Genomic DNA, 5,171 nt, shown 5'->3' on the forward strand with positions numbered 1-5,171 from the left:
TCAGATGTATGTGAGAGCAAATTTGGTACACCAGGGGATCTTAATTATCCATCATTCTCGGTGGTTTTCCATTCTAGTGATCATGTTGTCAAGTACCAGAGGAGGGTAAAGAATGTTGGGACCTCACCTGATGCAGTTTATGTAGCTAGAGTGAATGCTCCACCCGGTGTCGAAATCAGTGTTTCGCCAAGTAAGCTCGAATTCAGTGCTGTAAACCAGACGCTGAGCTACGAGATTTGTGTTTGCAAGTAACGGTTTGTACTTGTCTGGCATTGCATCACAAGCATTCGGATCGATAGAGTGGAGCAACGAAGTTCATCTGGTGAGGAGCCCCATTGCTGTTAGGTGGCTTAAGGGACTGCAAGCTAGCATTTGATTTCCAGATTAAATTTGGGAAGGATCCTTTGCTTGCAAATGCTTTTTTTATGAATCTGATGAACAAATTGGAGCATATTATCATTGTACTTGATTCTCCTTTAGCATCAATGAAGAATAATAGACTGTATTAAGGAATGGTAATAGAAATGGTGGTGTTCAACAACAGTGAATCTAATGGAGTCGACTATGCTGCAAAATGTTGTTTCTTTGTTCAATAATGTCATTTCTTAAACAATTCGTTTGACCCCAAATTCATAAAAATAATACTTATATTTTGTATTCCAGTTCCTCTCAATAACGACGCTTTGGCCGAGTGGTTAAGGCGTGTGCCTGCTAAGTACATGGGGTTTCCCCGCGAGAGTTCGAATCTCTCAGGCGTCGTAAAATAAATTTTACAATAAAATTGAAAAATGGTATAAAAATAGGAATAATAATCTTTTTTATATACTCTGATCAGCTTAAGCGTCATGCATGACGTAGCGTATGGTGAAACTCTTATGCTTACAGATCTGGTCAATGGTTTCACATATAAAGGGACAAAAACGAGATCAAAGAATTTCTTTTATTAAATTAAGAGTGATTACAAAATAATCTATATTTTAAATACTTTTAATTATTCGGTAATAAAATATTTAATTATTTTTGTCATAGTTGATGTTCGAACATGAAATCTCTAAGAATAAGGATGGAGATTTAAGGTATTAATTTTAGAGAAATTTTATTTTAGAGTGTCAAATTTATAATTTTTATGAAAAAACTCCTTTTTAAATAGATACTAGGTGTCAATTTATGTTTAAGGTGTCAATATTCTTTAAAAAAAAATAATAATATTGGCCTCATATACCCTATCAATTTATTATTTTTACCTAAAAATCGATTTATAAATTATTAAATTAATAAAATTCAGACGTTATCATAACTATAAAGAACCAATAACCCACTTCATGAACTAAAAAATTCATGTGAGAAACACGTTGACAAACTTAAAATATTCATATCATTATCACATTCATAACGTGGTAAACAAAAATATTATATTTAAATATATATAAATAGTTTAACAGATGATTCTAATCTCAAACAATAATTTTAGGATAAAAAGATCTTTCAAGTTCATTAAAAATAAATTAATTTAATTTCTACTAGTTTTAAAAAATGATTAATCATAGCTTTAAACTTTTATGTTAAATTTATATCATTTTGATCTATATAATAACAAATACAACCCTCAATGTTTACATGCTTTGTCATTTTGATTATGATTGTAACAAATTTGACACATAATTTCCACATCTATAAATGATAAGAACTAAATTTGTTGAATTTTTAAAATTTAAAACCATTTTATATATAATGTACATATGTTGAAGGCTAATTTATTATTATATCAATAAAAATATATATATAATTGATTGAAACGTTAACACTTTGATTAATTGTTCATAATTACTCATTTTCGAGATTGATAAGGACTAATGTACGTTTCTTGGGAAACCAATTTATTTAATTTTAAAATTATATAAATCTAGAGGTATTTTAATCTTGTTTATAGTTAAAATAATATAAATTTTCAAAAAAATATTTTAATAACATTTTTATTATTTGATACATATATTGTGTAAACTTTTTTTTTGGATAAACCATAATTTTATTACCCAAAATAGCAAAGTTATGCTACAACCAAAACCAATCAGCAGACTAGACAAAATGAACAAGATACAAAAAAAAACCAGTGATTGGTTATACAATTCCCCAAGCATTACAAAGGGAAAAATTAGTGCAATTTAGTCTATTAATAGGTTTCCCCCTAAGACGTATACTAACAACTTCGATAATTTCCTTAAGCAAATTGTTGGCAGTACGCGATCGGCCTTGGTACATTCTACGATTTCGCTCTTGCCACAGGAAGTAAATAAAAGCATTCCAAGAAATTTTCAAGATTGTGGTAGTAAAGGATTTCCCTTTCCGCGTTAAGCACGCCCGAGAGACCATTGCTTCCCAAGTCAGAGCTGTGAAGGTCATTCCATTCAGTAGAAGAATAGATTTCCAGAGATCGACAACCATGGGACAAATGGAAAACAGGTGATCCCTTGTTTCATTACAGTTTCTGCAATTTACACAAATAACAGCAGTATTTATTCCCATTTTTTGTAGCTGATCACTGGTAGGTAACCTGTTCAAAATGGTCATCCAAACGATCAGGCTATGCTTTGGTATATGCATAGGATACCAAATGAGCCTGTGCCATTCAACTTTCGGCCGCTGCATCTGAATCTTGTCCCAAATATCATTGGTGTGCAGTATGCCTGAAGTAATCAGAGGAAAAGCGATGGTCCTCATTTTGAGAATTCGGTTAATACACCAGCTGTTATTTCTCCCAGCTTTAAACTGCCAAAAGTTTTGGTGCTTAAAAACGTAATTATGGAGCCATGCCACCCAAAGAGAACCTTCGCCTGCAAAGATCTTCTTAATGAGACTAATAATGCAAGCCTTGTTCCAAATGGAAGTGTTTTTCAGCCCTAAACCTCCTTCAGCCTTTGTAGAACAAATCTGATCCTAGCTTACTCTAACTCCTTTTGTCGATTTGTCTGCTCCTTTCCAAAAGAATCTAGATCATAGTTGATCCACATATTTTAGGATAAAAGTTGAGATGGGTATATGGGTTAAGACCCGCGGGCTACCCGTTTAACCCGCGACCCGTGCGGGCTTCGGGCCTCAAAAATTGAAGATCGTTTAAATTGCAGACTTTTTAGCCCGAACCGTTAAACCCGCGGGTTTAATGGGTATAACCGCGGGCTACCCGTTAAACCCGCTAAAGCCAACTTAATTTAAAATTTATAAAATTTTAGAGAAAATAAACTTAAAGAATTTTATAGAAAAAGAAAATAAATTACCTATAAATATGATGTTACTTATAACTATTGTAGTTCTTAAATTTATTAGGGCGTTTGTCATAATTTTACCGTTGCTTGATATTTTTTTCATTTAAATATACATCATTATCATTTTGGTATTTAAAGATTTTTTTATTTAATTTTGAACTTTATTTTTTTCGTGAAGTATGTTATCCATTTTGTTCTTTAATTATAAAAAGTCACGTGATATTCTAATAATATATATCACATGACACGCAATATTTGGATTAAAAATAAGAAAGAAAAGTAAAAGAAAAAATTGAAAACATACTTTTTCAACTTTTAAAGACTTTTACAAAATAAATATATTTTAACAAATTAATTACTTATATTTTTATCAATTTTAGTATAATTGTATCTTTCAAATTTACTCTTGTACTATAAGTATTTTATTTTATATTTTCATATTATGTTTTAGTATTTCTCTAAAATATCCATAAAATACAATTATTAGGAACACTTGACAACTTTCTTGTTAGATTTGTATAATGTTTGACTTTGTTGAATTTTTATGTTTGAATTTATGCTTTCAGACACTTCTGTGTCTTCATATTGTAGCCTTGAATAATCGTGTTTTATAAAAGTATAATGTGGTTATTGTTTTATTTGTTTTTCAATTTGGTGATATAAGTGAGTATTATTTTTTTAATTTAAGTTTAAGTAATTATATCATTATATATATATATATATATATATATATATATATTAATGATTAAAATATTAAAAAAAATATTATTTTTAATCATTTCCGGCTATTTAAAATAAAATTTAAATATTATTTATTATTTTGACGGTGTTACCTTCATTTTCAAGTTGCTCGATCATTTTTAAAGGTGTAGTAAGTTAAAACATTATTTTTTATTGCATTTAAAGCATTTAAAATTATTTTTATTAAACGGGCCGCGGGTTAGATGGACGGGCCGCGGGCCTTAAAATTCAAAATCGTTTATGAATGCGGGCTTTTTAGCCCGTTCCGTTTAAACCCGCACCGTCATAACCCGCGGGCTAAACGGGCAGGTAGCCCGTATACCCACCTCTAGATAGAAGCAGGGAGGATTAGTTGTCGACACCAGAAGTTACTGACACTAAATAAAACTGATCTGATAAGTTCGAGTCTGCCAGCATAACTAAGACTCCTAGCAGACCAGTGATGCAACCTTTGCCTAATTCTGTCAAGCAGTGGTTTGCAGTCCTTCAAGGAGAGTTTACGAGTAACTAAGGGAATCCCAAGGTACCTAACATGCAGACATCCCAATTTAAATCAAGAAATATATTTCAACTCCTCTAAAACTTCAGTTTATACAAGTTTATTTATTTTAAGATTTATGGGTTCTATTTAGATTTTAAAAATTTAGATTTAGATTTATACGAGTAGAGTTTTAATACTTATAATAAAAAATTATTCTCCTCATTTGTGTCGTGTCATTCATATTTCTCTTTTTATCTTTGTTGATCGGAGGCGGCACATCCTTTTATCTTTTATACATCTTATCTTTATTTTGTCTTGTTTTAATTTTCTATAAGTCTACCTTTATGACATATTTTTAATTGTTTTTATAACACATTTTTCTTTGTCTTTTGACTCGTTTTCGGTTGTTTGGTCGTTGTTTTTCATTTATCTTTTTAAGGGTTAATTTGGCATCGCCACGACTGATCAAAATGACACTTATCTGTTATCATGCAGATCTTCTCTACTTTGGACCATCAGATTAGATTTGGATATTTGATTTACGTTGGTGAATAGTTGTTTTCACGTCCCTCGACTTTGATTTGCGATTTTGTCAGTTGTCTTTCAATTATTTGATTCCCTTTTGCGGTTTATTTGTCTATGTGAATATGCGATCAGATATGTTGTATCTATCATTGTTCGAGTTTTGA

The 5,171-nt window shown here is 30.8% G+C and overlaps 1 non-coding gene across 1 annotated transcript; it reads left to right on the plus strand.

Annotated features, from left to right (window-relative positions):
• Window positions 1-677: 677 nt before the first annotated feature.
• TRNAS-GCU lies at window positions 678-759 on the plus strand. Its single transcript has one exon. It is a non-coding gene; the product is annotated as a tRNA-Ser (tRNA).
• Window positions 760-5,171: the final 4,412 nt, after the last annotated feature.

The sequence above is a fragment of the Hibiscus syriacus genome, unplaced genomic scaffold, assembly GCF_006381635.1.
Source record: "Hibiscus syriacus cultivar Baekdansim isolate YM2019G1 unplaced genomic scaffold, ASM638163v2 tig00111769_pilon, whole genome shotgun sequence".
NCBI classification, from domain to species: domain Eukaryota; kingdom Viridiplantae; phylum Streptophyta; class Magnoliopsida; order Malvales; family Malvaceae; genus Hibiscus; species Hibiscus syriacus.